This window comes from Mirounga angustirostris, unplaced genomic scaffold (genome assembly GCF_029215605.1).
Source record: "Mirounga angustirostris isolate CCGP_5_RB_7025 unplaced genomic scaffold, mMirAng1.0.hap1 SCAF_17, whole genome shotgun sequence".
NCBI lineage: Eukaryota > Metazoa > Chordata > Mammalia > Carnivora > Phocidae > Mirounga > Mirounga angustirostris.
In genome coordinates, this window is record NW_026991725.1 from 57,766,589 (window position 1) to 57,789,876 (window position 23,288).

Below are 23,288 nucleotides of genomic sequence, written 5' to 3' on the forward strand. Positions count from 1 at the left end.
AGTCCTGTGAGTCCTTCTAGGGAGTGAGACATCTGACCTGAGGGTGCTGTGGGGGACTCCCTGTCGCAGGCCCGACAACACTTGCATTCACACAAAATCCTGGCCAGGAATGTTCTCAGCTGCTCTGTACATTACAGCCCCAAACTGGAAACAACATGGATGTCCTTCAAGGGGTGAAAGGTTAAACAAATGGTGGGGAGGTGGGGGTAGGCTATGGGGCAAAAATGGAGTGAAGTGTTTGGAGAAACCTATCAGAGGAAGAATGGACGGGAGTGGGCAATGGTACAATCCATTCAGATGGGAAGTCTGAAAACAGCCAATGTCGGGAAGACCAAAATTTTAGTGTCATTTCTTTAGTATGAAGTGTCCAGGAGGCATCGGAGTCAGAAAATCAGCTGGGCCGTTGATATATGATTATGGGCAGAGAGAAATCCGGGGCTTAGGGCACCTGGGTGGCTCAGTCATTAAGCGTCTGCCTTCGGCTCAGGTCATGATCCCAGTGTCCTGGGATCGAGTCCCGCATCAGGCTCCCTGCTCAGCGGGAAGCCTGCTTCTCTCTCTCCCGCTCCCCCTGCTTGTGTTCCCTCTCTCGCTGTGTCTCTCTCTGTCAAATTAATAAATAAAATCTTTAAAAAGAAAAAGAAAAAGAAATCCGGGACTTAGAAGCACTGAGGTAATAATGCTTTAGAAATGGATTAGAGCACCCAGAGATTATTTAAAACAGTGAAAGGTTGAGATAAAAGAATAGGGTGCAGAGTTGTGCTATGATACGCTTCTAATTTTAAAATCTAGGCAGAGGAGTCTACGCTCGCTGGCAAACAGTGCTGCAAGGAGCATCCAGAAAGGTAGGAATGAATGCAGACAATCCTAATGTCAGGAGCCAGAAATGAGGGCGTCCTCGGAAACAGACGTGAGCGCCACTTCCTGCCTCCTCTATCTCCGCCCACCACAGAACCCAGGCAGGCAGGGGCATCCCAGCTTTTGGACCTCTCTGCTCCTTCCAGACTTGGGGTCAACCGGGATGGGCTGAACCCCAATTCCCTACATCCTCAGCTCCTTCCCATATACTCTGAGCCCCTGGAAATTCAGTCGGCAGGCCGGACCTTCCAAGCCCCAAGGCCGGTGTCCCTCCCCTCCCCTCAAGCCAGCCGCAGTCCGCTCCAGGAGACTCGGGCCACCTTCTGGGGGAAGGACATTAATATAAATGGTTGCTCATCCCTCCCTCTGGTCTAAACTTTCTTCTTCCACCTCAAGCTTGCAGTCTCCACCCAGGTTCTGTGACCCTGGACTCACCTGATGAAACTTCTGCCTCCTCGCTGGTCTAGAAACTTCTGCTCTCACTCATCTTTGTTGCTTGTGTTCACCACATACCTAAGTCCACTGTGGTCAGTAACATGGTAAGTGAGGAATTATGTCTCTATGGAGCTCGTGGGCTGGATAAAAAGAATATGGCTGTCATCTCTTCTGGGAAGACACAGCCTTAAGCGAGGCCAGAACAAGTAAGTGAGGGTGTGGGGAAGGAGAGTATTTCCACGTCAGTCCCTGAGCTGCCTAACGGTGGTGATCATAAGGGTCTTCATCCTTATCATCTTCAAGTTGAGTAGGTGGAGGAAGAGGGAGAAGAGGGGTTGGCTTTCTGTCTCAGGGGTGGCGGAAGTGGGAGCGGTCGCGGAGGTGGATGGGGAGGCAGAAGTAGGCATACTCGGTGTAACTTTACGGAAATACAACGTCATTTCTGTCTGACTCTTTTGCCTTTTTATTTCTCAAACAATGTTTCTCTATGGTACCAATCCTTTCCCCATCACCTGCTTTAGTTCCAGAGCCCATATCATAGAAGTTTCTATGTCATAAAAGAAGTCAAAAGCAGGGCGCCTGGGTGGCTCAGTTCGTTAAGCGACTGCCTTCGGCTCAGGTCATGATCCTGGAGTCCCTGGATGAGTCCCGCATCGGGCTCCCTGCTCGGCAGGGAGTCTGCTTCTCCCTCTCCCACTCCCCGTTTGTGTTCCCTCTCTCGCTGTGTCTTTTTCCGTCAAATAAAAAAAAAAAAAATCTTAAAAAAAAAAAAAAGAAGTCAAAAGCAGTCTTGAATAATCAAAACCCTCCTGCCAGATTGTCTAATGTCAATTTGTCTTCTGGCTCTTCTTCTTCTACATCTTCTTCCTCATCGTCTCACACTGTTCGGAGGCACTCATCCCCATCAAGGTGTCTTAGGTTAATTACTCTGTTGTGGTGTCTGTTAGCCCTTGAATTTCTCCAAGATCCATATATTCAAATCCTCAGCACCCAGCTGTTTTTGTTTTGTTTTGTTTTGTTTTTTGCCATATTCACAATGTCTTTCATGATTTTTTTGATGGGCTCTGTCATAGATCCTGTGAAGTCATGCACAACATCTGGACACAGTTGTCACCAGCAAGAATTTATTATTTTGGGCTGTATGACTTCCATGGCTTTTTCTGTAACAATGATGGCATCTTCAGAAGTGTAATTCTTCCAGACTTTATGATATTCTCTCGCTCCTGGTTCTTTTCCATAGCGATTGCAAGCCTTTCCATAGACTACTATGTATAATGAATCTTAATAATATAATGAATCTCCTGACCTAGAAGCTGAATTAGAAACATTGTGTTTCAGGGGTGCCTGGGTGGCTCAGTTGGTTGGGCGACTGCCTTCGGCTCAGGTCATAATCCTGGAGTCCCGGAATCAAGTCCCACATCGGGCTCCCTGCTCAGCAGGGGGTCTGCTTCTCCCTCTCACCCTCCCCCCCTCATGCTCTCTCTCTCTCAAATAAATAAATAAACAAATAAACATAAAGAAACATTGTGTTTCAGGGCAAGTAGACATTTTGACACCATTGGTGTTGAACACATGGTTTTCTGGGGGGCCAGTGGCATTACCCAGTATCAAGAGAACTTAAAAAAAAAAGGCAGTCCCTTACTAATAAGGTAGTCCCTGACTTTAGGGACAGAGCACTGATGGAAGCAATCCAGAAAAAAGCACTCTCATAGTCCAGGCCTTCTTGTTGTACAACCAAAAGACTGGAAGCTGGTGTTTCTCTTTTCCCTTCAAGGCTTGGGGCTCAGCAGCTTTGTAGATAAGGGCAGGCCCGATCATACATCCGACTGCATTTGCACAAAACAGTAGTCAGCCTCTCCCTTCTGGCCTTAAATCCTGGTATTCACTTCTTTTCCTTACTAATAAATGTCCTTTATGGCATATTTTCCCCCCAGAATAGGGCACTTTCATCTGCATTAAAAATCTGTCCAAGTAGATCTCCTTTCTCCTCACTGATTCCCTTCATGGTGCCTGGGAACTCATCAGCAGCCTCGTGGTTGGCAGAAGCTGTTTCTTCTATTATCCTGACATTTTTAAAGTCAAACCTCTTTGTGAAGTTATCAGCCAGCCTTTGCTGGTATTGAATTCTCCAACTGCACATCCTTCCCCTTCCTTTCGCTTTAGGTTGCCATATGATGCCTTGGCTTTCTTTTTGTAGAATCATCTCAGAGTCTATAGGGATGCCTTTCTTACAACAATCCTGCTTTCACATAAAAGCTGCCCTTTCACTATGAAATTAAGAGGTATTTCACAAAAAGGGTAAGGTTTTTGTGTCTGCTGTGGTGGAGGAACTGCCTTTTCTTTTTTTGTAATGGTTTTTATGCTGCGTTCATGCTTCTTGAAATGGTGGGCAGCTGCAGCTGCAGACCTCAGTCTATGGTGCATTCCAAGCAATTCCACATTTTCTTCTGATGTCATGACTTCTCCCTGCTTGAGAGCACGTCCAGGACTCCCAGTGGCACGTTGTATGTGTCCCATGGTGTTATTCAAGGGTTACAGTATTGTACTAAATATGATGACTCATGAGAGAAATCGACTTCGATAAGCAACTTACTGGAGAGATGAACTGCTTCCGTGCAGGTGATTAGCGTACCGTGGTGTTTTAAGCGAGTACTCCCAACACCTGAGCTCTCAGTAAGAGCAACAGGAGGTGGTAGTAAAATCATGATGGTCGTACGGTATGCACTATAGGAAATGTCACGAACTTATGATTTGATACCGCCTCTTTATGTTTGCTTACATTTCTCTTGACTGAGAATGGTGCCAGGCGTGGTCTGTTTGTGTCAATAAGGTTTGATGAATCGTAACTCTTTATAATACATTTCTGTAAATTGTATGATAGTAAATTATAAAACAGATTAGGCTCTATGTATTTTATGTATATATGACATACTTAATTTTTCATAAGTTTTTGAATATTTCTTTTTTTTTTTTTAAAGATTTATTTATTTGAGAGAGCGAGAATGAGAGAGAACACATGAGAGGGGAGAGGGTCAGAGGGAGAAGCAGGCTCCCCTCTGAGCAGGGAGCCCGATGCGGGACTCGATCCCGGAACTCCAGGATCATGACCTGAGCTGAAGGCAGTCGCCCAACCAACTGAGCCACCCAGGCGCCAATTTTAGGATATTTCTACGTCCTGCAGTTTATCAGTGTTTTTTCAAATCATCACAAATCTCCAAACACTTTCCCGGTATGTTTATTGAACAATATTCACATATAAGTGGGGTTGTGCAGTTCAAACCTGTGTCATTCATGGGTCAACATGACTTACAAATTATTAAAAGATGAATATTATATACATTTCAATACGAAGAAGAAAGTAAAATGCCAATAGAATACATGAGGAACACATTTGCACCATGTATGAACCCATGGAAACAGAAAAAGGTCATTAACATTTCAAGAGGATGAGGGAATTTGTCTGGGCTTTTAAATGGGCAGGAGTCATCTTGGCAACTGTCATTGAAACATAGCATCTGGCTTGGTGTCCATCCTTTGTAATTTCACTATTTCAAATTGATTAGATTCCCTGAAGGTCGAAGGCCAAAGGCCCTGGTCCTCATCTCTTTCCCGCATCTCTCCTTTGTCCTCCTTTATCCAGCGAGGAGGACGACCCAGCAGCCCACAGTTCTCCCTGTGAACCACCCACACCCGCCCACTCGCTCCCAGCGCACATCAGGCAAAAGTCCCCGAGAAGCATCACCGGGGCACGGCCACTCACTCTGTGTCCTTCTCCCTCCCCACGAGGGCCTGTGACAGGACCCGCCCAGTGACAGGCAAAGGTTGCGGTCCCATCTAGCCTCCAGGTCACCTTGCCTTTCTTTGTCGGAGTAGAAATGTTGCTTCAGTTCTTTCTTTTGCAAGCGAATTCACGATGAACATCTGAGGATGTTCATCATGGACGATATCTAGGATTTCCTTGGTTGGGGTAACGTGGAGTGAAAACCGATTACCTTCGAAACAAAAGAGACCTGGGAGATGCTCCGTGCAAAGCTTCTCCTGGGGCCGTTGACTCTACCGCTATGTCCTGTCTGCTATCATAAAGTCACCAAGACAACAGAGATGGGTGCCCACAGTGTAGAGGATGATGCCATCCACACAGGGGTTTCTTCTCCTTTTTTCTTTTTTCCTGCTAATCACGGGAGGATGAAAGAACAAATGGAAACTGTACATATTCTGGATTCAATCACTTTCTGAGGTAAAATCGAAGTGATGAAAAGTGGGGCTTTTTTGCCTGCTCTGGTCTGGAGTCACCCTGACTCCAGGATCCTGTTGGGAATGACGGTTGGATGTGCAGTGAAAAGAATGATTGTCCAGCAAAGAGCTAGAGCCGTGTTCTACACAGCCTGGAAACAATGATGTCAGTATGTGGTGTGGGTTCTTGTGTGTGAGAGTGGGGTCTGTCCGTGTGTGAGTCTATGCGATGTAACTGTGAATGTGAGTGTGTGTGTGTGTGATCTCAGAAGATACTTCCCACGAACACAGCCCGATATGAGTGTCAAGTCTCTAAAATAAATGTCATCACCTAGGCACACTTGACCTTCTCCCTCACCACAGCCATCCCTGGAGGTGGTTAAATTCCCTTTCCTCCAACGCACACGGTGCGGAGGTAAACGGCCCTGGCTCCTGGCCCCAGAAATGGAGCAGCCAAAATTGAAGGCAGCGAGGTTCCCCCTGTTGAAGCTCTGGTCTCACTGACTTGCTCTCCTCACGCGGGCATGGGATCCTTAGTCACGGACGAGGGAGTTCCAGAACCCGTGCACGTGCCTGAGAGTCCACAGACATCCCAACACTGGCGTCTACGGAGATGCCCACCCTGCCCACCACTAGAAGGTGGCCTCGGTGGTCACATCGCGCCGGGCAGCTGTAGGCGCGGGGACAGCCGACCTCGGCGGAGTTATCAGTGTGAGACCCCCACGGCCGGCCTGCGTGCTCATGGCCCGCTCACAGACTCGGACAGGGGAGGTCCCCGGTCGGACACTGCGGGTCAACGTCTGTCGCCGCTGAGGTTATTTCCTGGAACGTGGCCCAAAGCAGGGAAGGGTCAGGGAGCAACTTCGGTGTATTTGGCAACACTACCAGAGCCTTAGAAATGCTCCGATCCTGGAAGTGCTGACCCAGGCACAGTAGCAAATAAGCACTCAGAGTAACACGTGGTTGTGAGCCTGGTGTCTGCTTGAAGGGCTGTGACTCCATGAGCCCAAGGAAGGGCTGAGAATCCACAGGGAAGATCGGAATGCTGGTACAGGAGCCCCCAGAACCTCAGGAATGGGTGGGGGAAGAGCAGAAGCGATGGGTGAGCCCCTCGCTCTAATAACTTGGTTGCCCATGTTGCTGTCGCTCAAGAGTGGCTCATGGGGAGCTCAACTGACTGGGGCAGGGAGGAGGAGACGTCCAGGCAGAACACGGCTCTCAGGAGAAATCAGCGGGAGGGGGTTCCTGGGAACAGCTGGGACTCCCCCGCTGCTCCAGAGACCGAGAGAGGGGAATGTGAAATCAGAAAGAGAAAGGAAACATGTGTAGAAATCAGACTTGTGGTTTTCATATTGGAACGACAGCATAGGAAGAGTAACTGCGTCCGGGGGCTCTGCGCGGGCCGTGTTCGTCAACACCTTTCTTGCCTTGCCGTTCACAAGTGCTCTCTCCCACAGGGCCTGTTCTCGGCTCCCTTGGCCACAGCCTAGTGTGATAGCTTGGCTTTCGCTGGGAGACCACCTCTTGGGAACCCTGCCCAAGACACGTCGCTATCAGTCTTGTGGATGACCTGGGGTGCACGAAGTCTGGTGAGACCCAACAGCTCTCGCACAGACCCTGGATCCTGGCGCCGAAGCTGCAGCATGTGCCAGGTGGTGCATGAGAAGTAAGCTCTCTCTCCCCAGTCATTTCCTGACCTAGAGCATCACCTCCGGCTGTGTGACCTCTCCACTTGCTCTCACTGCCAGGGCACACCTAGAGCCGGAGGAGCAGAAGAGTCTGCCCTCTGGGATGACCGCACGTGCTCAGGGTCATGAGCTCATCACAGCCTCCAGCCTCAGCCAGTGTGCCGTGAGCCATGTGCTTCCAGCGGACGGGCCCGCCTCCAGCTGCCCCTCAACCGTCCACGGGGAGCAGGAGTGCTAACGGGCTGTATGACAGTGCGGCTGGGCCTGCATCACACACTTGCTCTCACAGCCCCGCTGACGTGGTCACCGGGCCTGGAGCCGGCCCAGGCTCCGGGCGCCGGGGGCAGGGGTCACCGCTCCTCTCGGAAGCCCCTGGCCCTGCCCCCTCCACACCCGGGTCGTACCCCACCCCGTGCCCTTTCCTCTCCCCTGCCCAGGGGCCCCTGCCTCCGCATCCTCCAGGGCTCAGGGAAAACCCTGCGGCCACACTGGTGTCCATTTCCCAGGGCTTCCCCCACAGACTAAGGCAAATCGGAAAAGGGACTGTCCTCTCAGATGGGGCCCTCCTCTCTCATGGTTCCGGGAACGTTTGGGTTGTCTCAGGCTAAAATGTCTCCCCACTAAGGTCACGTCAGGCACAGAACGGACACTCGATATGTGGAGTTGGTTGTGAGTCTGTCCCTCAGGTCCACCGCCGTCCCCACCCCCTGGCAGGCGCTCCAGACAGGAGAAGGGATGGATGCCTTTGTTGGAGTGGGTGGGAGTATAGCTTTTATCTTCCCTCCAGTGTTGCCATATTCGAGAACAATTTGACCGGTGGAGGTGGACAAGGAGAAAGCAAATGGACCATAATTAGGAGAGAAAAGTGGAAGGAGAGCAGTGGGGCGAGGAGCGAGGAGAAGAGAGCAATACCGTGCACAGAAAGGCATGGGGCCAGGGACCGCCCGTAGGAGGGACACGAGGACACAGGCGTTCGGTCCTGGTCATTTCGAGAATCAGAGGCCTGAGGTCAGACACCCAGTCTCTCATCACAGAGAGAAGGGACCGCGGCCTGCAGACGACCGCAGAGCTGAGGACAGGTGCGTCCTGAGGACAGGTGCGCCCTGAGGTCGGGGTACGTACTCCCAGGAGCAACGGGGCCCCCGCGTCCCACCCGGACTCGTTCTCCAATTCCCTTTCCCCCGCCCACCCCAACACTCCTGCTGCCCTGGGCACGCAAGACTACTCTGTGGCTCTCGAGGACGCCAACAGAGGGAGCGAAATCGTGCCCGGAATGGTTTCCCGCTTCATCCCTTTCTCATTTGCTCTTTTCCCCCCATGAGCTCCTCCTTGGAGCTCTTCCCCATTCCCTCCTCTTAAGATTCTCGTCCTGAAGGCCCTGGTGTCATTCAGGCACTTGAGGTGCTTGGATCTTGAATCTCTCTGCCTATAAAATCGCTCTGCAAGCCCTCCGCACCCACTTTCTGGGCGGTGTCCCGGCTCCTGACCCTTGGTCCGCACCACAGGATCCTGCTGAGCAGCCCTGAATGGCCCCAGGAGGGCGCTGGGCTGGGAGTCAGGAGAGGGGGACCCAACCTGCTGGGACCCCCCCGGGGAGTCTGGCTCTGCCTTGGGCCTTCCCCACGCGAGTGTCTCCCCGCCCGGCTCTGGACACGCCGATTCCTCTGTTCCTTTCAGTTGGTCGGCCCTGGATTCAAGAGGACAAAGAGAGGAAAGAATTCGGGGTGAGGAACAGGAAGCGGAAATGTCGGCGCGGGGTGCTTGGGATGAAACAGGTAAGGCAAACCAGTGCACATGTTCTCCACCACTTCCCTGACTTTCTAGTTGGCCCTTTAGGAGAACCAGCCACAAAACTGGGGGGGCCACTCTTGCGTGTGCCCACAAAAGTGAGGACAAGAGGATGGTCCTGATCCTTGCAGGCAACTGAAAGATGCCCTGAGACGTCCTCCTGGGGTTCGGTGCCCCATCCGTATGAGACCCCTGAGGTGCTGGGCTCCGTCCTCCAGCAGCTGCTCCATTTGGGGCAAAAGCTGTAGGTCCCTGTAGGGCCACCACGGGTAGGACTCGAGGAGGTGCTTTGCCTTCAGTGTGCTGTGTGTGAAGAGTGCCCCTGGAGTTGTCCACACTCTCCGTGTGCAGGACCCAGCTCTGCCCTCCCAACCTGCTACAGTCAGCAGGGAGCATCCCCAGGGAATCACTAAGGATGATAAGAGTTTGGGGACCTGGGGCGCCTGGGTGGCTCAGTCGGTTAAGCGTCTGCCTTCGGCTCAGGTCATGATCTCAGGGTCCTGGGATGGAGCCCCAGATTGGGTTCCCTGCTCAGCGGGGAATTCGCGTCTCTCTCTCCCTCTGCCCCTCCCCTCCACTCTTGCTCCCTCTAATACATAAAGTCTTTAAAAATAATAAAAAAGCTCATGTCTTGGCAAGCTTTCCTCTTGGACTATACTAGAGATAAACGACGTGTTTGCATTACCATAGCATAATACCTTTCTTTCTTTATTTTTTTAAGCACAGGCGGGTTTGCTGGGGGGAAAGGGGGAGCTCCAGTGAACTGTCCGCTTTGACTGTGTTGGTCTCATGCTGGGACTTCGTGTGTGTGGGGACAGGGTCAGGGTGACCGCCCCCCCACCCATGTCAGCAGACCCCCTGTGGCTCACGGGGCCCAGGGGTGGGCCTGGGCCTGTTCATGCTGAAGCCCAGAGCCTCCCCTTTCCTGTGCATCTAGTCCCTGTCCCGGGGCCCAGTCACTAGAAGTCAGCCTGACCAAATGCCCAGGTGAGTCCCTCCTGGGGGACATTCGTAGATGCTCTCAGCTGACAGACAACACAGTCAGCAGCTGAGAGCAGCGAAGATCCCAGAGCCCCGTGGCTCTGAGCCCTGGGGATGTCGGGGCCCAACGTCCCCTTCCGGAGTCTGTGGAGCCCCCTGGGTCCCAGACACCCAGCCCCGGGGGCCCTCCTCCCTCTGTCTCTGTGCCTCCCCCATCACTGCAGCACCTGTGTGTGCATTCCGGGCTCCGGTTGGACCGCTGGGAAGGGCGGGGGCCCGGAGTCCTCGGCCGGGGTCTCGGCGGGGACGGCGCTCCCACCGGGCTCACGGGCTGCAGTCCGGACAAAGAGCGGGAACGGCCTCACTGTTGCACCCAGCGTGGTACCCAGGTAGGGCTTGTCGTATACCTGTAGTAGTCATGGTCGATGCGTGATCTCTCCGTCCCACGGAAGGTTTGATATTACATCGTATTTACATGCTGCTGCTTGCTTTTCGGGTATCCCTGTATAAAAGAAAACGCTCACTTGCCAATTTACTATTCGCCCTCTGCTCTGATGTCAACGCCTGGCTAAGGATGTTCTCACCTGACGTCCGTTCATTCTTCTGATCCTGGGAACAGGGCCACCCCAGATCTCTCACGACGACTTGGACGGCAGGGCCTCTGATACGAAGAAGTCAACTCCACCGCCCTGAAGTTCGTGACTCATCGCTTCTTTCCCGGAGCCGCCGCAATACGTTGCCCTGTTTTCCTCCGGCACAGAGTATTTCTCTCCAAAACGGTTGATGGAATTCTAATTTTTGTTTCTGTGCAAGTCACTCGCTCTCTAGTCCAGATGCCCAAAGCCTGTTCTTCTTCCTGAAGCCCACTCGGCTTCCTCGACTATCGCTTGCGGTGAATCACTGCAAGGGAATGCTCAGGGCTCCCTATCGTACAAGAGTCAGAGCTTGTTCCGTCCGCAGACAGAAGTGGGATTCGAAGTTTTCCTATTTGCCTTGTATCTTGGCTTTGGCTCTGCCCTTTCAGGCCCGTTCGTCCCCCACAGGGCAGATCTCGGTGGGTTCGCTTCAACTTCCGACGCCTTAACAGATCTCCTACAATCTCTTGCTTACTTTCTTTTCCTCTGCTTCACCTTCTGTTTCTTCCAGGCTTCTTTGTCACTGTGGGTCTTCTGCTCTGAATTGGCATCGAAGAAGTGGCTTTTCCGTTTCCTCTTCTTCTTTCTTGGGTTCTGTCCCTTCATTGCTAAGTGTTTCCATTTCGCATTCATGATGGGCTTTCTTACCTTGCATGGCTTTCTTCATGCCTCTCATGTCATTTTCGAAGAAGTGCACCACACGGCGCAGAAAGTACATGAAGATGGGGACTCTTCCCGTCCCGTAGCGGGTTACTCCGTATTTATCCCTCCTGCCCGGAGGTCCCTGGGTGTGGGTCTTGGCACATTCCGGCACTGGTTTTCTGCCAGTCGTTTCTCTGAGACTGGTGGAGGGCAGTATGATTCAGAAAGGCATTTCCAACGTCACCCTGTTTCTCTCCGACATGTTGGGAAAACGCTCATAAATACGAGATCCCACGCCCCGCTATTTCCTGAGGCCGTTCTTCTGCCAGGCTCCCCTCTGGGGCGCCCATCCCCTCGCCTCTGCGGTCCCAGGCCTCCTCGACGTGGACGCTGCCCCGGCTCCTTGCTCCCTGTGCGGGAGGCCTGCCTTGCCCCGGAACCACGGATGCGCTCTTCGCCAAATCTGGGCTGAGATGGAGGTTTTCTTCAAATGGACATGTATCTTCAGAATCGTTGAGATAGGTATTTTTATTCCGTACTTAAAACCTGTTTCCTCTCTGAATTATTGGTTGTATCTGTACTTCCATCTTGGAGTGACTACTTTTGAGTACCTTCCGGTTTATTTCGGTCATGACAGGCCTTTGGTTTTTGATATCGATGTTTGAGTCATTTGACTTTCTAGCTGTTCATTTTCACGTTATTTTTGGAATTCTCTATTTCCAGAGCGATCTGCTTTTAGGTCTGGGCATTTAGGTTTCGTTAGTCAGTGACTGTTACTTATTTCTAATCCTTTAGATTCCTAGATACATGCCCAGAGGGCCATTTCCACCTGGGCCTACAGGTCTCTCAGCAAATGCTTTCCCATTTACAGTCACAGACAGCAGGCTCACATGGGGCCTGGTGAGTGTCACAGACTCCCCTAGGATTGTCCTTCAACAGTTGCTCAGGTTATATTTAAAGGCAGAATTTTAGGGACGTCTGGGTGGCTCAGTGGGTGAAGCGTCTGCCTTCGGCAAAGGTCGTGATCCCAGGGTCCCGGGATGGAGCCCCGCATCGGGCTCCTTGCTCAGTGGGGAGACTGCTTCCCCCTCTCCCTCTGACCTTCCCCCCTGCTCGTGCTCTCCCTCTCTCTCGGACAAATAAAGGAAATGAAAATTTTTTTTAAAAAATGAAGGCAGATTTTAAGAAATAACCTCTGAAAAGCTGAGGTGCCTGGATGGCTCAGTCATGGAGTGTGTGATGCTTGATCTCAGGGTGGTGAGTTTGAATCCCACATTGGGTGTAGAGATTACTTAAAATATTAGAAATCCACCTCTACTCTAAAAATGAAGAATTTTGTCATTTTTCTCTACTGATTTTAAAAAATCTACGTGCATGTATAAAAACATATGTGCCATATTATGTTGGGACTCTCTTTACTGAAGAACTTGAAAGCATGTTTAAATACAGAGGCTCCTTGGTCAGAGCAAACTGTTGGACTCATTCCGATGGGATTACAGTTCAGGATTTCAGAAACGCACGTCCCAAGCTTCCCATACGGGGCGGGGCGGGGGTGGGGGGCGACATCCTGCTGCTCACTGGCCACGGACTGTCCTTGAAGTAGGTTCACAGCTGTGTCTGCAAGACCTCCTGGGCTTCTGTCCCGCACAAAAGGGAAGGACTACCCGATCCGAAGGCCCTCAAGCCCCCGATCCCTGCAGCTCTGTACTGGCCACGGTCTGCAAATAACCTAGGAAAGCTGGGCTGACTTGGCAGATGAGGCGCTGTGTGCCGTGTCCTCAGGCAAGCAGGCCCAGCGGGAGGCACCCAGGGCACAGCGGAAGGCTTGGTCTGGCCGCCTGGTGCACACGCGGGTGATGGGGACGGCCTCGGGGGCAGCAGGTCCCCAAGTGCTGATGGCAGCAGAGGTAGAAGCGATTACAGCCTTAGGAGAGAGGACCGGGACCTCTGCCTGGACTGTGCAAGGACCCGCCGTGGCAGGCCGGCTGGTCTGTGTCCCGGTGGCCTGTCCCCATGCCATCCGCACCAATGCAAATGTCCGGCCCGAACGCCGGCGCGTGAGCTGCGGTACTTGGGCGGCAAACTTAGGACATGCCTGCGAAATAGAAATTCATTGCGATAAATCACATTGGGGAGAGTGGAGGAATATGAGAGAGTTTCAAGGGTTTACCACCTCTGGTTGGAAAACCGCTGCCCATTATAAAGCCCGTATCGGCAGACTCAGTCGTTGGAGATGACGTGTAAAGGTCACTGTGTGCAGCAGAAAAGAACACTTCTTCATAGGACGCTTCAGAGGAACCACGTGGGAAGGAGGAAGATGAGTTTAGAAATCATATTCCCAGTAATTGAAGGTACAGCGTTGGAATGAATCGAAGGGTAGTTTGACTTAGGTACCAGTCCGGACCCCACGTGTGGCTGTTCCTACACCCTCAGCAAGGTAGCAGAAATGTGGGAGGAAACATTCAAATGCCAACCTGTGAATTTACACCTCAAATTAAATTCAGGTTACCCAATCAAAAGTTTTGTTTGGTGTTTGAAAGCATCCTTTTTAGAAAAATTGTTCTGGAAGAATCGTGAGCTCTAGGGTAACCATTTTCATATTTTGAAACAATTGATCAGCGATCCGTCTAAAATAGCCTCTAGAAGACCCTGAACAGCTCCACCTGTGATCCGAGCAGCAAAAGATCATCCCCAAATCATAAAGGAGCATTATCTGTGGGACAGACACTGCTCTCCTCTACAGCAATCAGAACTAAAAGTTGCTGAAAACATCCCTTTTCATTACACAGTAAATGACTGCACGTAACAGTGAGCCAAAAAATGGTGGTGCGTTTCGATTTAATGAGGAGACCCTGGGGATATTGCTTTCTAACATGTCAACTTACGTTGTTGCTTCTGTGCCTTGTAGACTATAGTTATGTTTCATGAGTACTAAAATATTGCTAAGGAAAATGCCTTATCAATTGCAGTGCCAGCAACTGCAGATGCCCCATGCTTGCACAAAGGATCTGAGAATTGACTTCGAAGGACGCTACAAAGTCTGTGGCTGGGTCTGCTGACGGTTAACAAGTTTCCAGTCCTCCTGCCCGACTGCTCTGGGCGTGGACGGCATGCGGCCAGCAGAGGGGCCTCGGGCCAAGGGCACAGAGACCACAGGTGGACCTTAGCAGCTGAGAGGGCTCCGTCCCGCTGTGACCGGCCTCAGCTGGGGAGTCGGTGCGAGGACACCCCCTGCCATGGGCGGGGGCTCATTGCAGCCCTGGAGCCCCGGATGGATGGCAGGGAGAACGGGGCACTTCTGAAACGCAAGAGAAATAAATCCCACCGTTCCAGGAGAATATTTGCCTGTCTTCGGTAGAATTGGAAGTTTGAAATCGAAATGAATGGAACTTTGGAAAATGATGGAAGGTATGTTGGCGCAGTTAGCTTTGTGGTCCGGGCGGTCCACACCTGATACAACGTTTCTAATTGTGCTCCTGGGCTCCATGGAGCCTCCTGCCGGGCAGGGCAGCCCTGGGGAGAGGAGAGGAAGAAAGACGGTTTTTAAGAAACAATGTTTTCATTCATAAAAGTTTATAGTCTAGGGGCGCGGGCTAGCTCAGTGGATGGAGCATGTGAGTCTTGATCTCGGTGTTGTAAGTTTGAGCCCCACATTGGGTGTAGAGAGTACTTAAAAATAGACGCTTAAAAAAAAAAAAAGACTATAGTCTAGAGGATGTACAATGAAAAGGTAAGTGTCCCCTGTCTCCACCCAGAGGTATCCTCGACAAGCATGTAGTTGGGTAGAACTCCATAAATTCTTAATGCACAATCAACCATGGCTCTACATATCGTTTTACACGTATATTTTAACCTACCACCAGATTTTGCCATACAGACTTCTTCAGGTTGCTCTGCTAACTTAGCAAGGCTTTTAGCGCGGCTTCCCAAGTCCCTACATCTGGGACGTTCTCCTTGGGTCACTGAGTTCCCATCGGAATTCCTTCTTCTGTGTTCCTTGTTTTTCATGTTTTGGGCAGTGGTGAAACACAGCTAGATCGTGGATCTCCTGGGCCAGTGCCAAAGATTCTCTCCAGCCTGTTAAAATCCAAGTTTTGATTTTGTAGTATCTATTTTAGAAGCAGATTTTGTTTCAGCGGGGAGCACCGATTTTCCCCCTAAAATGATGATATTATTTTTATTTTTGCCTGGATTAACTTCCCCGGCAACCAGTGGCTGTTTCTGGGAGGGGTGTGGGTTAAGCAGCACACTCTGGGGGGAGGACCATCTCCCCTTTCCAGAGGACCTCAAGCTGGCCACTCTTTTGATTGATTTATTTATTTCTTTATTTGAGAGAGAGAGAGAACACGCGAGCAGGAGGGAGAGACGGGGGGGGAGGGGGAGAGAATCTCCAGCGGGCCCTGTGCTCAAGGCGGGACTTGATTTCACGACCCTGAGATCCTGACCTGAGCCTAAACAGAGAGTCGGATGCTGAAATGACTAAGCCACCCAGGCAGCCAAACCTGCCATTTTGATGTGTGTGAGCTCTGAGATGCTTGCAGAAAAACTCATGTTGGTTACAGGAAAAACAAAACGAACACCTTCATAGAAGTGTTCTTCTGTTTAGTAGAAACTTCCCAGGGCCCCAAGGGCCTTGTGAGCTGCAAATCAGTGCTACCAGGGATGGGGAGGTGAGAGCTGCCTTCAGGCCTGGGGACAAACCTCTCAGGATCCCCGGCATGTAAGGAGGGCCTCTCTACTGTTTTCGCTGGGCCTAAGCAAGTGCATTTTATTGTATTGTGCTGTATTGCATTTTGTTTATTTTTAAAGCAAGGATATTTTAAAACTTAAAATCAAAATGCATGGGACATCTGGGTGGCTCAGTCAGTTAAGCGTCTGCCTTCGGCTGAGGTCATGATCTCAGGGCCCTGGGATCGAGTCCCGCATCGGGCTCCTTGCTCAGCAGGGAGCCTGCTTCTCCCTCTACCTGCCGCTCTCCTTGATTGTGCATGCTCACTCACTCTCTCTCTGACAAATCAATAAAATAAAATTTTTAAAAAAAATCAAAACGCATGAACACTCAAATACGCCCAATGCAACAGATTGGATTTCACTTTCAGTTTCCTCCTGCTTATTTGTGAACTGAGCTACAGGGTATGCTGGGTGTGACAGGGAAAGAAAGAGACTATATTTGCCACAAAATTAGTTTAAAAAGACATAATTATACAAAGTCAAAATTCTATCCAACCTTTGAAGGAACAGTCACTAATTTATAGACATCACCAAAAAGTTAGAAAATCACATTAGAACAAGAGGAATTGTTTGGGGCCAAAAGGGTCTGAAGTTTTAATAGCCAGTTCACTACTATGTCTCAGCTGAGCTCATTCTTCACCGTGAAGGTCTGGCGTGGGAACGAATGGGGAAGAGGTCAGGTTCTAGGGCACGTTTACGGGCTCGCTTTGTTTTCTCCCTACATCCCTATTGGAGCAAAGCTGTCCTCTCTCAGTCTGTCTTGCTAGCAGATGCCTAGGTTCTGGGGAGAGAGAGGAGGCTCCATGAAGCTGCAGCTACTTCAAAAGCCTAATGTCCTAAACTGATTTATAATAACTTTGCTCTTACCATTAAGGTGCTGAATGTTTTCAGCACAGTTCCTCTGCATACTGGTCATCACCACTGATTCTAATAACCCCATTAGCGGCACTAGATACCTGACAATTTTTTACCTAATCTTCTCATTCCCACTTTCCTTTTGGAAACCTGTTATGAAGTTCTTTGTCTCAAAGTTTTAAGGATTTCGAGACAAGATACCACAGAAACCAAAACATACCTAGTCAGAGCTTTGGGGTATAAGCCAAAATGATGCATATAAAATTCATTTAAATGCAAATGAGCAAGAGGAACATTTAAATGAATCTGGTGTCACTAAGTATTTTTCTGATCCTGCCAGAGTACATTGAGAAAAATGCACATTGACAAACTATATTCATTTAAAGAAGAAACACGTGGGTTTCCCTAACACAGGATTTGGCTTAGTACTAAAATACCAACTTGGTTTTTTTCAGGGGAGTGAGGAGAGAGGATGAAACTAAAAGTTTAAAGTTATGTAAAGTTCAACAAATGGAATCTCAAAATGTGTCTTGATCTATATGTCCTCTGCTTTTTCTAATCTTAAGAACACAACCTCTAGCCACTGTTAAGGGCAATTCAACACCGGGAGAGCAGTACCCTGGATTAGGGTGGAAGTACCAACATGATTTAGAAGTGCAGCTTAGGGGAAAAGTCTACAGGGGAACCCAGTCAGAACTCAGAGGGCAGTATTTTCTTGTTATACCAAGCGTTCCCAAATCACCACATTATGTGTAAAGTCCGTGTGATCTTAGGGAAAATATGCTAAGTTACCACACGGACCATAATGGTTTGTGTTTTAAAAATGAAAATTAAGGGGGGTATGTGCTATGGTGAGCACTGTGAATTGTGTAAGACTGTTGAATCACAGACCTATACCTCTGAAACAAATAATACAGTATATGTTAAAAAAAAAAAAAAAGAAGAAGAAGAAGAAGACAGTAGGAAGGGGAACATGAAGGGGGGGAAATCGGAGGGGGAGAGAAACCATGAGAGACTATGGACTCTGAGAAACAACCTAGGGTTCTAGAGGGGACAGGGGTGGGGGGATGGGTTAGCCTGGTGATGGGTATTACAGAGGGCACGTACTGAATGGAGCACTGGGTGTTATACGCAAACAATGAATCATGGAACACTACATCAAAAACTAATGATGTAATGTATGGTGATTAACATAACATAATAAAATTTTTTTAAAAATGAAAATTAAATTCATGTCATGCATCCTGAAGGTAGGATGGGATAATAATCTTAGAGGTACTGATAGTCTGTCAAAGAATCACGTGTATTGATCAAGCAGTTTAATTTCAAATTGAACGACAATATGATCCCGGCTGGTATACCACAGTTTGAAATTATTTAGGAGGCCAGAAATGAAACTTGATAAAATCAAACTATAAAATTTCAAACTGAAGAATAGATTATCCCTCAATGCATGTGTACTTACTATGAGAAGCTACATTAATTTTGAAAATGATTTACGATGTCACGGAAAGCCAAAGGCAATGCCTTGTAACTCAAGGGTATGGAGTTCAAGACTCCTCCGATGGGCTGTGTGGGACAGCACCCGTCAGAACCATCTTGGGGGGTCTGTCACCGAGAGGTGCCCTAGCCCCACCCCAGCCCCACCAACACAGAAAGAAGTGCCTCCACCAATCAAGCTGTGTTCCTCTATGATGCTTTAGGGGACCAGCCAGCCCATACTCCCAGGGTCGCTGTTTCGGGTCTCAGCCAAAGACTATTAAGTATGGTTCAACTTCGAACTTGAAAGGAGTTCAACTTAGACTCAGCAGAGAGCTGGGGATTTGGGAGAAGATCCAACCAACTTTACTGCCCTTTTTTCGAGTTTGCCTCTCCTTAAATCTTCATCCTTCTGTAAATTACAAAGGCAAGCACGAAGGGTCCTTAAGGGTCACTACAGTGCAGAGGAGTATCTGAACGTGATGGTAAATTCTGAAGGGGCTGGGATCCAGGGCCTTTAAATCCTATCTGAACAAAAACCACGCACACAAATACATTTGATAGGCAACTTCAGGGTGGTCACAAGCTCCCCCGGGTCCCTGTGCACCTCCCCCCATCCTGTAAGAGCTCCTGACCTGGCAGATGAAAATAGACAAAGGCGTCTCTGCCATCTCCCACACCCCGTTCAGCACAGCCAGCACCCACAGATCTCTGACATTAGCAGACAGAGGGGGCTGCTTCATGCCTCTTCACCTTAAAGATCACCCAAGCTTCCCAAACCTATGTTCCATGTCACCAGCCTTCTGATTATGATTTGGCTTCTTGGGGAGATTTTCCTCCTGACGTGTGAATGCGCCGTTGACTGGAGGACCGTATGTTATTCTGCAATGCTGAAAATTAGTACAGTGACAATAATAATTTGGGATGTACCATCAATTTCTGAGAAATGTTTTTGCTCCAGACCAGTGGAGCTGCGGGCATGCGGACCTTTGAAAGCAGGAAACCCTTAATGATTCTGCCACCGTGTGGGATGTGTATGGTACAGCCCTATAACACTGTTGTGTCCGATTTCTCTAAAAGTCCAGTTCCCTCCTAACTCTACTGATGAATAAGTTGACCTTTTTAAGTCTCTTTCTTCATCTATATTAGGGAGGGAAATTACGCCTACTTTATAAGGCATTGCCAAGTTCATACAAGACTCTGGTCCTTAGGAGATAACTGGATCGTAAGACTTGTAAGGAACAATTATTATCAGGAAGAGTTTTATTTAGTTTCACCAGAACTTATACAGCCTAGTCAGTGGTTAAGTCTTGAGTTCTAAGCGAATCTAGGCAGGCCTGAATTCCAGAACAGGGGTCAGCAAACTCATGAGCCAAATCCAGCCCACCTCCTGTTTTACTACAACTCACTAGCTAAGCATGGTAGCCATTCTGAAATGGCAAAAAAAAAAAAAAGAAAAAAAGAAAATGAAAAGGATATTTCATGACACACAAAACTCACATGAAATTCAAATTTTAGTCTAATATATGAAGTACACATTTAGTCTAATATATTAAGATCGATTGTATTATATATTAAAATGTATTATATATTAAGATCTATTGTAATATATATTATATAATAAGATCTATTGTAACTCATGCTTATTCACTTACATATCGTCTACAGCAGCCCATGTTACAACAGCAGAGTTGAATATTTGCAACAGAAACCAGGTGGCCCAGGGAGCCTAACATGTTGACTGTCTGGCCTTTTACACAAAAGTTTGCCAACCCCCGTTCTAGAAGAACCTAACCGTGTGAATTTAAGCAAGGTTATTTAATCTCATTCCGCCATAGTTCTCTTATCTGCAAAATGGGGATCATAATAACTGCCTCAGAGAACTGTCTGGAAGATTAAGAGAGTTGGGTTTGGGTTTCTTAATATACTTTTTGACTGCACCCCACAAGTAGAAATACATACACATGCATATAAAACTGAAACAAGTTTGACAGAACAATACCTAATCATATATTTATGTATGTACTCAGAGCGTTTCAGCACTTCGTTCATCTAGGGTCCCTTACTGTTAACATTTTACATAATCATGGCACATTAAACTCTGTTATTTTTCTTTTTCCCCCCTACTTTATTTTTTTAAAAAATAGAACTTCCAATGGCCAAAAATGGCATAATTTGAGGAACAGGATTAATAATGATAGTATTTCTTTTTAATTTAATTTATTTATTGAGAGAGTGCGCGCACACATGCACCTGAGCGTGTAGGGGGTGCTGGGGGTGTGAGGGTGGGGGGTGGGGAGGTAGACTCCCCACTGAGCAGGGAGCCCAACAGGGGGCTCGATCCCAGGACCCCCGAGATCATGACCTGAGCCGAAGGCAGACACTTAACTGAGCCACCCAGGCGCCCCAGTAATGATAGTATTTGATTACGGCTCAAAAAATAAACGTCCATGACAGTGAGGATGGACACTCAGCACATGTGTACTGTCCCAACTTCCCTGCAGTCTTAAGTGTTATACAGAGCGAAATTGTCAACTTCGTTTTGCTTTGCTTCTTTTCTCCTGGTGGGCATTGGGAGCCAGGTTGGAAAAGAGACTTAGAAAGAGATAAAATCTTAAAAAAAATTTTTTTAATTAAAAATAAAAAATAAAAAATAGAACCTTCAGAAAGTCTACTTTTTTTTTTTTTTTAAGATTTTAATTATTTATTTGACAGAGAAAGACACAGCGAGAGAGGGAACACAAGCAGGGGGAGTGGCAGAGAGGGAAGCAGGCTTCCCGCTGAGCCAGAAGCCTGATGCGGGGCTCGATCCCAGGACCCTGGGACCATGACCTGAGCCGAAGGCAGACGCTTAACGACTAAGCCACCCAGGCACCCCAGAAAGTCCACTTTTAAAGGCATTTGTTTTCCTTCAAAGTCTGACAAGGAAATCACCCTCTTACTTATCTCGCTAAAAAAATATAGAAAGGTAGTTATTGAAAAGAAGCCACAAACATAGAGAGAATGGAATTTAAAGAGAATGGGTCTCATGCAAGTACCTATTCTGGGTTTGAGAAATTGAGAGAAAAAAAAAAGGATTGATGTTTAAAAATGTCATATCTTATATCAGACAAATTAGATTTTAAACCAAAGACTGTAATGAGAGATGAGGAAGGACACTATATCCTACTTAAAGGGTCTATCCAACAAGAAGATCTAACAATTGTAAATATCTATGCCCCTATCATGGGAGCAGCCAATTATATAAGGCAATTAATAACAAAAGCAAAGAAACACATCGACAAGAACACAATAATAGTGGGGGACTTTAACACCCCCCTCACTGAAATGGACAGATCGTCTAAGCAAAAGATCAACAAGGAAATAAAGACTTTAAATGACACACTGGACCAAATGGACTTCACAGATATATTCAGAACATTCCATCCCAAAGCAACGGAATACACATTCTTCTCTAGTGCCCATGGAACATTCTCCAGAATCGATCACATCCTAGGTCATAAATCAGGTCTCAACCGGTACCAAAAGATTGGGATCATTCCCTGCCTATTTTCAGACCACAATGCTTTGAAACTAGAACTCAATCACAAGAGGAAAGTCCTAAAGAACTCAAATGCATGGAGGCTAAAGAGCATCCTACTAAAGAATGAATGGGTCAACCAGGAAATTAAAGAAGAATTTAAAAAATTCATGGAAACCAATGAAAATGAAAACACAACTATTCAAAATCTTTGGGATGCAGCAAAGGCAGTCCTAAGAGGAAAGTAGCATTACAAGCCTTTCTCAAGAAACAAGAAAGGTCTCAAGTACACAACCTAACCCTACACCTAAAGGAGCTGGAGAGAGAACAGCAAATAAAGCCTAAACCCAGCAGGAGAAGAGAAATAATAAAGATCAGAGCAGAAATCAATGAAATAGAAACTAAAAGAACAGTGGAACAGATCAACGAAACTAGGAGCTGGTTCTTTGAAAGAATTAATAAGATTGATAAACCCCTGGCCAGACTTATCAAAAAGAAAAGAGAAATGACCCAAATCAACAAAATCATGAATGAAAGAGGAGAGATCACAACCAACACCAAAGAAATACAAACAATTATAAGAACGTATTATGAGCAACTCTATGCCAGCAAATTAGATAACCTGGAAGACATGGATGCATTCCTAGAGATGTATCAACTACGAAAACTGAACCAGGAAGAAATAGAAAACCTGAACAGACCTATAACCACTAAGGAAATTGAAGCAGTCATCAAAAATCTCCCAAGAAACAAAAGCCCAGGGCCAGATGGCTTCCCAGGGGAATTCTACCAAACATTTCAAGAAGAATTAATACTTATTCTTCTGAAACTGTTCCAAAAAATAGAAATGGAAGGAAAACTCCCAAACTCATTTTATGAGGCCATCGTTACCTTGATCCCAAAACCAGACAAAGACACCACCCCCCCCCCCATTAAAAAGGAGAACTACAGACCAATATCCCTGATGAACATGGATGCAAAAATTCTCACCAAAGGGTGCCTGGGTGGCTCAGTTGGTTAAGCGACTGCCTTCGGCTCAGGTCATGATCCTGGAGTCCCGGGATCGAGTCCCATATCGGGCTCCTTGCTTAGCGGGGGGTCTGGTTCTCCCTCTGATCCTCCCCCCTCTCATGTGCTCTCTCTCTCAAATAAATAAAATCTTAAAAAAAAAAATTCTCACCAAAATACTAGCCAATAGGATCCAACAGTACATTAAAAGGATTATTCACCACGACCAAGTGGGATTTATCCCTGGGCTGCAAGGTTGGTTCAACATCCGCAAATCAATCAGTGTGATACAATACATTAACAAAAGAAAGAACAAGAATCATAGGATCCTCTCAATAGATGCAGAAAAAGCATTTGACAAAGTACAGCATCCTTTCTTGATCAAAACTCTTCAGAGTATAGGGATCAAGGGTACATACCTCAATATCATAAAAG